The sequence below is a fragment of the Capsicum annuum genome, chromosome 2 (assembly GCF_002878395.1).
Source record: "Capsicum annuum cultivar UCD-10X-F1 chromosome 2, UCD10Xv1.1, whole genome shotgun sequence".
Lineage (NCBI taxonomy): Eukaryota > Viridiplantae > Streptophyta > Magnoliopsida > Solanales > Solanaceae > Capsicum > Capsicum annuum.
In genome coordinates this window covers 128,765,768-128,778,431 of record NC_061112.1, presented here as the reverse complement: position 1 = coordinate 128,778,431, position 12,664 = coordinate 128,765,768, and the positions used below count along the sequence as shown (strand labels likewise).

Genomic DNA, 12,664 nt, shown 5'->3' with positions numbered 1-12,664 from the left:
AATGCGATAAAATAGAAAGAACCATTCAACAAATATTCACACGTTCAACAAATCACAGTAAACTTTGCTTACCCAACCTACCTTTTGCCTACCCAAATCGACCTATCATGGCACTATCCCGATCGATGGCGTCAATGAATCAAAACAACAATAAATCAAAATTAATCCTAATCCATTTTAGCAACTTTTTAATTCGCGCCCCAAATTCTTTCCTATCAATAGCATAATTAAAACTAACAAATTTGTTCCTCATACCCTCAAAATCATATCATCAAGCACATGATTATAACATCAACAACATCAGCAAACATCCAACAATCAGAATAGACAAACACATAGTCATAGTCAATTTAAACAACCAAAATAAAAAAAAAAAAGAGGATTAAAGGAGTGGACCTCAACGGAACTCGTTTTCATTGATAATAGAGAAATCCAAAACCGAAAACCTCGAACAAGGAACCTCAATCTGATCAAGAATCCAACTCAGTATTGAGGAATTGAAACCCAAAACTGAACTCAATGAACGAGTTAAGATGAACTGAAATCTAAATCCCCAAACCAACAACGAATACCAAACAAACCAGCTTTTCGCATTTTTCGGCAAAACTTGAAATTTTCGGCCAGACCCAATCAGAAACTGCTCATTGTAAGATCATTCCCTTCCCATTTCTAATCCATTTTTGAGTTTTTCTCTTCTGTTTTGATGTTTTCTCCGGTCTGTTCTCTCCTTGACCTCTTACTCTCTCTCTCTCTTTTGTTGTGCGTGAGTGTGGTCTTCAATAAAAATTGTGTATGTGTGCATATTCAGTGAAGGAGTGTGTTCTTGCTGGAATCGAAATTATGCGCGCCTTTACCTGGTATTTTGGAGAAGATGAGTATATGTACTCAATTAGGAAGAAACAAACCAAAGGGAAAAGTGGGGTTCATCCGTGACGTCCCCCTCCTTTTTTTGTTTTGCCTTTTTGTGTATATATATTCCAATGAAAAATGAAAACAAAAGTGCCCCCCCCCCCTATGTAATTGTATTCCCTGGAAAACCAAAAAAATCCCCTGTACGTATTTTTCTTTTTCTATCTCATTCAATTGCAAGATAACTTGTAAACTAAGAAAGAAAGGTGGAGAGAGGGGGTCACGTGGGTCGGTGGGTGGAGGTATAGGGTAGGTGGGGTAGGGTGAGTTTTTAGGTTGTTAAAACAAGATAAAATTTGTTAAGGGGTTGTTATTTTTGTATTTTTGTGGGGTATGATTATATGGTGCGGGGTACACGGTAAGATGAGGTAAAAAAATGGAAAAATGCTTTTGGGGAGGGACAAAATTACGTGTCTACAACATGCCCCTCTTTGAATGTAAACACGAAGTGTTTTCATACAAAGAAGTAGACAACGAGACATAATTTTGACCCGACCATTATTCACAAGGAAGAAACAAAAGGAAGAAGGACAACCTACCTACCCAAGTTATGGAGGAATCGAGTGACCGGTATTTCAAAAGATTTAAAAGAGAAGGACTGTACCGAGTTGGAGAGTCGAGTGAGGTTCCATCGAGGTTCCGGTCCATGGCTCTGTCATTACATTAAAATGAAAATTACAAGTTAAAGCATAAATGAAATTACAAAAATCATATCTATGCAACTTCTGTTGGACTCCTGACTTAAGTTTCATCACTCTATTCTTCAGGCGGGCTCTTGACTTGCAATTTCATCACTTGTTGCTTGGTTTTCAATTGCTTCACCTTGTTGCTTAAATTTCCATTTATTCGCCCTGTTCTTCAGGCAGGCTCCTGAAATCACATCAAAACTAAAAAGAAAATTATTCCAAACAAAGATTATTATAAAGAGATTTCATTTGCTAGAAATGTAAAGTTCCAAAACAGAAACTAAATTTTTTTTGCTCCAGTTTATTATCAGAAGACTTTTGGGAAAGTCACATCATACCTAATTGCATGTTGCAATGATGAATCAAGACTCTGATCAAGAAATGCATCTCTTGAGAGTAAAATTGAATAACTAAGACTAGGAAGTGCATCTCCTAAGAATTAAAGTGAGGGATTCTAACTAGAAAGTGCGTCTTCTAGAGATACAAGTTTAAGTTAAAAAGTGTGTCACCTGACAAATGAAAACTAGCAAGGAAGTGCGTCTCCTAAGGATTAAGTGTAATAACTCGACTAGAAAGTGCATTTTCTAGAAATCAAGGGAACTGACTCGACTAGGAGGTGTATCTACTAGGAATTAAGACTTAAGTTAGGAAGTGCATTACCCAAAAAGCAAATTTTAAATTACCCAATCAAGGAAGTGCATCTCCTTATCAATGTTGCTTGAATTATCAAAACAAGAAAGTGCATCTCCTTACCAATGTCGCTTGAATTACCAAAATAAGGAAGTGCGTCTCCTTACCAATGCCGCTTGAATTACTCAAATAAGAAAGTGCGTCTCCTCACAAATGTCTCTTAAATTACTCAAACAAGGAAGTGCGTCCCCTTATAAATATTTTTTGAATTGCCTAAACAGGAAGTGCGTCTCCTTACAAATGTTGCTTGAATTACCCAAACAACGAAGTGCGTCTCCTTATCAAATGCTACTTGAATTACCCAAATAAGAAAGTGCGTCTCCTTACAAATGTTGCTGGAATTACCCAAACAAGGAAGTGCGTCTCCTCACAAATATCACTTGAATTGCCCAAATAAGGAAGTGCGTCTCCTCACAAATACTGATTGAATTGACTAAACAAGGAAGTGCGTCTCCTTACAAATGTCTCTTGAATTACCCAAACAAGGAAGTGTGTCTCCTTACAAATGTTGCTTGAATTGCCTAAACAAGGAAGTTCGTTTCCTCAATAAATGTTGTTGGAATTACCAAAACAAGGAAGTGCGTCTCCTTACAAATATTTCTTGAATTACCAAAATAAGGAAGTGCATCTCCTTAAAAATATTGCTCGAATTTATCCAAACAAGGAAGTGCGTCTCTTTACAAATGTTTCTTGAATTAACCAAATAAGGAAGTGCTTCTCCTTACAAATGTTGCTCAAATTGCCCCAATCAAGGAAGTGCGTCTCCTTACAAATATTGCTTGAATTAACTAAACAAGGAAGCGCTTCTCCTTAAAAATGTTGCTCGAATTGCCTAAACAAGGAAGTGCGTCTCCTTGCAAATGTTGCTTGAATTAACCAAACAAGGAAGTGCTTCTCCTCAACAAATGTTGTTAGAATTACCCAAACAAGGAAGTGCGTCTCCTTACAAATATTTCTTGAATTACCAAAATAAGGAAGTGCATCTCCTTACAAATGTTGCTCGAATTTATCCAAACAAGAAAGTGTGTCTCCTTACAAATGTTTCTTGAATTAACCAAATAAGGAAGTGCTTCTCCTTACAAATCTTGCTCGAATTGCCCCAAAGAAGGAAGTGTGTCTCCTTACAAATGTTTCTTGAATTAACTAAACAAGGAAGTGCTTCTCCTTAAAAATGTTGCTCGAATTGCCTAAACAAGGAAGTGCGTCTCCTTGCAAATGTCTCTTGAATTACTCAAACAAGAAAGCTTACAAATTTTTTGTGAATTAATCAAACAAGGAAGTGCGTCTCCTTACAAATGTCTCTGAAATTACTCAAACAAGGAAGTGCGTCTCCTTACAAATACCACTTGAATTTTTCAAGGAAATGCGTCTCCTTAAGAAGGAAGTGTTCTTCTTAGAGATATTGAATTATGAGTTTTACCATGGTTTTGATTACCAAACTTGTGCAACAACATTGCCTCTTACATTTGTAGAAGGGAGAAATAACGGTCTTTGATGTTTAGGCTCTGAAATCCTTGATCTGAATGCAACATGTGTTTCTGTTTCATACAAAGAAAATTTGTTAGTTTAAAAACATGGTGGCCGGTTTGTGGCTTTGGCTTTCATGGAAATCGCACTTGCCCCCGTCACATTAACCTTGCTTTCAACCATTAGCATATGTCATTGACTCACTACATCATTGATCCGAACTCAGATTACTAAGAGTGACTCTGAAACAGATATAGTATCTCTGCTTTGTCGTGCTTCTCAGATAAACCCTTTGAACCTTGGTCTTTCCATGAGTTCCCAGAATTGTCAGTTGACAAAACTTTCTGCATGCCTTATTTTGGCTCACAATCATGTCTCTTTCATGTGTTGGCTTTTTGTCTTGCTTTGTGCAATTGAAGAAGCTGGTAGCCATGTTTTGAGATCTTTTCTCACTTGTTTTGACATGGACTTGACTCAAAGACAAGAGAAAAATGAAAATGAATTTTATTTGGACAATTGACTCAAGAAAACAAAATAAAAATAAAGAGAAGAAAGAAAAGACAATGAGTGTCCCCATTTGAAACAAAGAAATGAAAAATTTTTCTAGACATGACAGTCAACTCTAATGATTATGCCATGCATTTTGGATTAAGCTACCTGATTTTTCCATCCAAACTTTCTACCAATTGTTGTTGAGTTAATAGCCTTGAAACTGAGTTGCTCTCTTAGGCTAATTGCATTCAGACCTCATTCGGCTAGTGACGCCTTGAAGGGTCTTTTCCTCAGCTCACCATTTCCTTATGGTGTCTGTGAGGGTTTTTCACCATTGAGACTCTTTTATTTTCATCTCTCTCAACTCACAGTCATCTTATGGTGCCCGTGAGGGTTTTCATCGATAAGATTCTCACATTTTTATCTCTCAACTTACCATCGCCTTATGGTGCCCGTAAGGGTTTTCACCAATAAGACTCTCTCATTTTTATTTTTCTCTCGATTCAAAGATAGAGGAAGACAAGTAGTTACCAAATACATCATCATATCCCTTACATATTTTGCCTTAACATTCTCAAAGATTGATCTGAAGGTCTTTCTTTGGTTGTAACTGGGATTTTGGATAGGGTTAGAAAGAAAGGATGGCATGAGGCCCAAACAAAACTTGAAGTGGGTTAGGACTTACAACTTTTGGAATCGACTCAAACAATGAGGATTAACTTATGCCCCAGTTTCTTTTGACTGGATGATTCTAAATTGTTTATTTGGTTGGACCGAGCCTTTAGTAGGGCAGCCTACGTATCTCACCCCCGAGAGAGGAGAATCAGGTCACGCGTAGTTCTGGCGGCTTGTTCTTTTGCTTGATTCTGTTTTTTTTTCTTTTGTTTTTATTGACTTTTTTCCTTTGAAACTTTTCTAACTCTATTTTTGACATTCTTTTCCTTTCTTTCTTTTGACACATTTTTCTCTTTTTCTTTTTTGAAACTTTCTGACTCTATTGTTTTACTCGACACTTTTCTTTTGATCTTTGCTGACTCTATCTTGATTCCAAAAGAGGTGTATGAAAGAAAATAAAATTGAGGCTCAAATGGGGTAAACAAAGGATGACACAATATTTGGATAGCTGAATGAAATGCCTTCGTCATATCAACCCTTGAAAATGCAAGTACATATCATGTAATGTGAAAGTACACGATCAATATCACTTATGACATGTTTTAAAACACAAACTTTCCCCTAGCATGTGTGCCACCTCTTTTTCTACCCTTGCCCAGCATACAACTCTACATTTGTTGTACATCCCTCACATTGAATGACCTCATCATGCTTTCGTGGAGTTGATTTTCTTTTTATTCCTCTTGGTAGGATCATGCAGACACTATTTGACCTAATTGAGTTATGTTTTTCAATTGATAACCAAGTTATTCTTGTGATTCTCAAAATAATTGCCTTAATTTTGAAAGAAGGCTTCAACTTGTCACCAAATGTCTTAGCACTCTACCTGTTTTCTCAGATGCTTTTTCTAACCTTAGCCCTCTGATTTCATGTTTCATGGTCAAATTGGACTTTAAGATCTGGCTGAAAATTCCGCAAGCATGTCATATCACTAGAGTCAACATAAAATGTACTGTATAAAGAAAACAAACAAACAACACATATTTAAAACACAAAGGAAAAAGGGACACTCTATTTAGTTGAAATAAAAAATAAAAACGGTTTGAACATAAACAACAAAGGGACAAAACAAGATAGATCCCGAACTACAACCCTGAAATACTTCGTAAAATAGAAAAGAAAACAAAACAAACTACCAGAACTCTTCCTAGTAGGGAGAGGGGTGACTTCTCAATTGCTCAACCTGACATATTAGCCACTGGTTTGCATATCAGCATGACTAGAGCTTCCTCCATTGTCAGACACATTTTCTTCAACAAATAAGTTCTGGATCCCCATGCTTAACTCATTGCCTCCCAAATATTGTATAGTACCGCGTGCTGGTGAAGAAATCTGTGGGATGGTTGAAGAGCCAATGTTTTGCACCACAATCAATTTATCTTGAATTATCTTTTCTATTTCTCATTTCAAAGTACGACAATCTTCAGTACTATGACCCTGAACATCAGAATGATATGTACATCGTACATTAAGATCAAAATTTCTTGAATGTGGATCGGTGTATACCCAAGGAGAGGAGTAATCATGCCCCTCTGTCTCAATCTCCGGAACAAACTAGCATAGGACTCCCCAATAGGAGTGAAATTATCCTTTTCCTTCCTTCCCTTTGCGAACTCTGGCCTCGGATGAGACTTGGATTTAGAGGTTCCTTGGAAAATTCGTGGGGGTCGAGGACGATGTTGAGGGACAGGTGCATGCCATTGTGGATAAGAAGATGGAAACTGACTTTGCAATTTTAGTGGAACACTCAAGGTATTTGCAGCCCACTGGCCCAAGCTCGGTACATTTTCATCATTTGTTGTCTCAGTCTCAAATTTTCTTCCTTTAAACTTTCAAATTTCCGACTCTTTGTTTCATCCATGGTGCCATTCTTTATATCCTTGTTGGGCACAACTAAAACTTCCTTGGATTTGGTGTGATATGGAGGACCAGCCAGGAAATCACAAACCAACCACCTTAAACTAACTGAACAAGAGGCAACAAATATGTTAGAGTTCAACATTTTTTCAAAACCTCTCTTTTTTTTTCTTACAAAGATCACCGAACCCAAGAAGGGCGCCTACATGTCTCACTCCCGAGAGAGGAGAATCAGGTGTGCGTAGTTCATGAAGTCTTGCCAAAATGGCCAATTAAACTCTTTTTATTTTTCTTGAAATTTTTTTAAAAAAGAAAAGAATATAACAAATTATCAAAAGAATTGACTAAAATCTTTTTGAATTTTTCATTTAACATCCCTATACAAAATGACATCTATGATCACCAAAGAAAATCTTTTTGAGTTTTCAATTTTGCATTTCGTACAAAAATAAAACTTGAACCTATTAAAGGAAAATCTTTTTGTAGTTTTATTTAAAGATGTAAATGAAACACTTATTGTAAATAAAGAGTGGAGAAAATCTTTTTGAATTTTTCAAATAAGATCCCCGAACCAACAATAGGCTGCCTACGTATCTCGCTCCTGAGAGAGGAGAATCAGGGGTATGTAGTTCGTCTAGATTGGACAGTTAATGATTAAATAACAGGCTAGACCCTGACTTAAGAGATACGACCAAAGACAGAAGATGAACCATGTTAATAAAATCTTTTGAGTTTTCATTTTGATACTTCACAGAAAAATGACATCAACAACTATGAAAAAAAAAATCTTTTTGGTATTTTCGTTATACAAAATGTAAAAAATTTCTAACATCTCTTTTTTTTTTTTGCATTTTTCTTTATAAACACATCCTATGAATGAAAAAATCTTTTTGATGTTTTTGAATTATGAATGCATGCTAAACGAGACAAAGGAAATTTTTTTTGATGTTTTTGAGAAAATGAGTGCGAAAGGTAAAAAAGTCCTTTTGAATTTTGGAATTGTGAAAAATAAAAGCCATAAAAAACTCTAAAAACTACGAAAATCTTTTTTTTTCTTGTTGTTTTTTTTTCATTACCCACACACTTTACTTCTAACATATGTTTTTCCCTAATCAGTCCGTCAAATGACCACGTTATCCTCAAAGATGCAACATTTAGCACGTAGGGATGCTTTAGAGGTGAGTCTCCTACAAAGGACCAAGCGGGCCCCGCTAGGTCTCAATATGATGCACCTAAGCATGACCTAAAGGCTAACCTACGTTGGGGTTCACTAACAAGGCTGTTCGGGGGAGCGTATGGTCGATAGTAGCTGCGACAACTTTCCACCTACTTCATAACACCGACGGCTCCCCTCCTAAAATAAAGGTTACTCAACTATAGGTCGTGTACAACATGTGTACTACGGACTTGTTGGAAAAAGAAGGCCGGGGGTAGACACATGATGCCAGATATAAAAGCGGTAACACATAGGATAAATACTGTATACAAAGAGCACGAAAACATTCCATAATGATAAAACAATAATACAAAACAACACAAAAAATGTTTATACACCTATAATGCCAAACAAAGCCGATACGACTCCAAAATAAGCTCGAATTCTGAACAGGTCCCTAGCAGAGTCGCCAGAGCTGTCACACCCCTTTTTCAACATCCAAAAGATTCAATTTTAAGGTTTGAAAGGGTTTTTATTATTAAAGTGACAAAAGTGAAGATTTGTTTCGAAAAGGACTTTTATATTCAAACTTAGAGTCGCCACTTGGCATGAATCAGGTGTACCAAGTCACCTTTGGAGAATCCTTTTCAAAAAATGATTTGACTCTTGAAACTGGTTTGCGAACAGAGATTCCAGTTAAGGAATTCTGTTGACCGAGGGGAAGGTGTTAGGCACCCCTCGATCCGTGGTTTGACCACGGTCGCTTGGTAGAGTGTATTGACTATTTTGACACTACGAATGTATAAACCACACAAAACAAGCAAAAATAATCGATCAAACAAACAAGACAAAACAATCCAAAATTTAAAGACCAGTCCAATTATACAATCCCGGAAAAATGAAAAATGAGAAAATATAAACCTGTCTTGTTCTAAACTAATCCTAACTATGCTCCATTGCTTTCTCCACCTGATGTTCCAGGCCTTGATCGTGTGCCTTCTTCAAGTACATGATACTTCGGGGCATTCCCCGGATGAATCAATACAAATCTCTCGGGGCATTCCCTGGCCAAGTGAATACATTTTTAATGCGATAAAATAGAAAGAACCATTCAACAAATATTCACACGTTCAACAAATCACAGTAAACTTTGCCTACCCAACCTACCTTTTGCCTACCCAACTCGATCTATCATGGCACTATCCCGATCGATGGCGTCAATGAATCAAAACAACAATAAATCAAAATTAATGCTAATCCATTTTAGCAATTTTTCAATTCGCGCCCCAAATTCTTTCCTATCAATAGCACAATTGTTCCTCATACCCTCAAAATCATATCATCAAGCACATGATCATAACATCAACAACATCAGCAAACATCCAACAATCAGAATAGACAAACACATAGTCATAGTCAATTTAAAAAACCAAAATAAAGAAAAAGAGAGTGGGTTAAAGGAGTGGACCTCAATGGAACTCATTTTCATTGATAATAGAGAAATCCGAAACCGAAAACCTCGAACAAGAAACCTCAATCCGATCAAGAATCCAACTCAGTTTGAGGAATTGAAACCCAAAACTGAACTCAACGAACGAGTTAAGATGAACTGAAATCTAAATCCCCGAACCAACAACGAATACCAAACGAACCAGGTTTTTGCATTTTTCGGCAAAACTTGAAATTTTCGGCCAGACCCAATCAGAAACTGCTCATTGTCATATCATTCCCTTCCTATTTCTAATCCATTTTTGAGTTTTTCTTTTCTGTTTTGATGTTTTCTCTGGTCTGTTCTCTCCTTGACCTCTTAATCTCTCTCTCTCTTTTGCTGTGCATGAGTGTGGTCTTCAATGAAAATTGTATGTTCGTGCCTATTCAGTGAAGGAGTGTGTTCTTGCTGGAATCGAAATTATGCGCGCCTTTCCCTGGTATTTTGGAGAAGATGAGTATATGTACTCAATCAGGAAGAAACAAACCAAAGGGAAAAGTGGGGTTCAACCGTGAAGTCCCCCTCCTTTTTTTGTTTTGCCTTTTTGTGTATATATATTCCAATGAAAAATGAAACAAAAGTGGTCCCCCCCTATGTAATTGTATTCCCTGGACCAAAAAAATCCCATGTACGTGTTTTTCTTTTTCTATCTCATTCAATTGCAAGAAAACTTGTAAACTAAGAAAGAAAGGTGGGGAGAGGGGATCACGTGGGTAGGTGGGTGGAGTTCTAGGGTAGGTGGGGTAGGGTGAGTTGTTAGGTTGTTAAAATAAGATAAAATTTGTTAAGGGGTTTTTATTTTTGTATTTTTGTAAGGTATGATTATATGGTGCGGGGTACACGGTAAGATGAGGTAAAAAAAATGGAAAAATGCTTTCGGGGAGGGACAAAATTACGTGTCTACAATATACATTTTAACCTACCATATTTACACACATCTTCATCCTTATAAAGTAATTACAAAAATCTCATCTAATTACGTATCTTCTTTGAATGTATCGGGAGCTAATTACATATCTCGATAAACTCAAAAACGAAAAAAATATATTGGGAGCTAATTATATATCTCGACAGTCCTAAATAGAAAAAATGTATCGAAAGCTAATTATGTATCCTTAGAAAATACAAACATGTATCTTCATTAGATGTATTATGTATCTCGACAGACCCAAAATTGAAAAAAAAATTATCGTGAGCTAATTATGTATCTTTACAAAGAAAAAAACATATCTTCATTGAATGTATAGGGATTTAATTATGTATCTCAACAGACTCAAAATCAAATTTTTAATAATTATGTAAAATGTCAGAATTTTCTGTAAAATAATAATCAAAGGATTTGGAGGGTAATTTTGTCATTTTATAACTTTATCCCAGATAAATTATCATGACATTATTAAACCACCAAAAGAATGTGATAACTTGTTCCGATATTATTTGTTAATCTCAGATAAGTTATTTCAAATTTGACAATCAAATAATACACCAATTTTTTTTCTGAATTATTTATTTATTTTAATATCTTACGCCAAATATAGTGAGAATAAAATTCATTAACTAGTAAAAGAAATATAATCTTTTATATAAACCGTGTACTCATTCTCTCTAATAACAATTAGTTTTTCTCTGTAGAAGTTTCATTGCTTCAACTCAAACTTCTGATCAGGTAACTAAATTTTTTGGCTAATTTCACCAGCGATTAACTCCGACAACACGGTATACTTTTAATTCTCTTCCGATTTCTTCAAATGTAATGTGAAATTAAGTGTCATACTTGCATGTGAATCTCAATGAGAATTTCATGTTTTCTTCGTTCGAATTTAGCGTGAAATTACTTTGATATTAATTGGTGGTAATTTAGTATGAAACCAAAGAAATTTAGTTTAATGGGAAGAAAGTACAAAGGTAAAGGTGTCAAAAAATGACTAAAAATGATATTTTTGAATCATTTTTTTATTATAATAATTGTTATCGTGCTATTTTTATATTGTTATGTTTTTTTAATTGCAGGAAAGGGTAAGAATAAACAAAACCTAGTCAATGATCAAATTGAGGCAGAGAGATCAAGACCGTCTCAATAAAATTAATGGCTAAAGTAAAATTTTAATATGAGACGTTAAATATATATGCATATAACAAAAATATTATCAAGACTATCTCAATAAAATTAATGGCTAAAGTAAAATTTTAATATGAGACATTAAATATATGCATATAACAAAAATATTATCAGTAATTTAAAGTTGTTTTTTTTATTTTCATGTACTAATTTTTTTTTTAATGTAGTATTCTTAGAATATAGTAATATTATTATTTATAAAAGTAAAGATTAATTTTAATTAATAAAATTAGTCGTCTAAAGTAAAATTGCACATAATAAAAATATTATCAATAATTTAGAGTTGTTTTTTTAATTTTTACGTACTACTTTTTTTTAGTGTAGTATTCTTAGAACATAGTAATATTATTATTTATAAAAGTAAAGATTAATTTCAATTAATAAGATATTAGTCATTTGTTTGCAATGTATTGCCTTAATATTATTGTGAAAACTTTATTTATTAATATCAAGATTTGATAAAAAGTTCTAAAATATTTTTAATAAAAAGTAGATAGTTCTTCTTTCTTTTTATATTAATTTAAATGTATACCTTTTATAATTTTTAATCTTTAATATTATTTTAAGTGAAATTAAAATCATAAAATTCATATTAAATCTTTTGGGCCTCAAAATTTTGGAGGCCTAAAGCAAATGCTTTACTAGACTTACCCTTAACCCACCCTTGATTCGAGCTGTGGTCTTACCTTTCCGGATAGTAAAATAATGGACTTGTTTTAATCTCACTTATTTTGTAGCCGTTTGGTCATGAAAACTAAAATTTTCCGGAGTAGGAGTTGGAGTTGTGTTTGACCATGTCTTTTTTGAAAAAAAAAAAATTTGACTTTTAAAAAAACTTTTTAAAATATGATTTTATGCCTTAACTTTTATAAACTATCAAAATCACCCAACTAAAATTTACCTACTAATGGAAAAAGAACACAATTAGCCACTATTATAAAAATAATTACATATACATGGCCATATTTAATGAATTTCAATTATGACATATATAACATTTACATTAATAACCGTTTTCTCATATTTAAAAATTTTAAATATGGATGTTATATTAACAGATCACTGCTTCCTTTTTTTTAGGTAACAAATATTATCTTTCAAACAAATTTATTTTTTTAGGAATT

General features: G+C 34.4%; 1 long non-coding RNA gene across 1 annotated transcript; it reads right to left on the bottom strand.

Moving 5' to 3' along the window:
- Positions 1 to 8,774: 8,774 nt before the first annotated feature.
- Positions 8,775 to 9,932, bottom strand: LOC124896007. Its single transcript, XR_007052350.1, has 2 exons — positions 9,401 to 9,932; positions 8,775 to 8,996 (listed from the first exon to the last, which is right to left on the bottom strand). It is a non-coding gene; the product is annotated as an uncharacterized LOC124896007 (long non-coding RNA).
- Between the last annotated feature and the right edge of the window lie 2,732 nt (positions 9,933 to 12,664).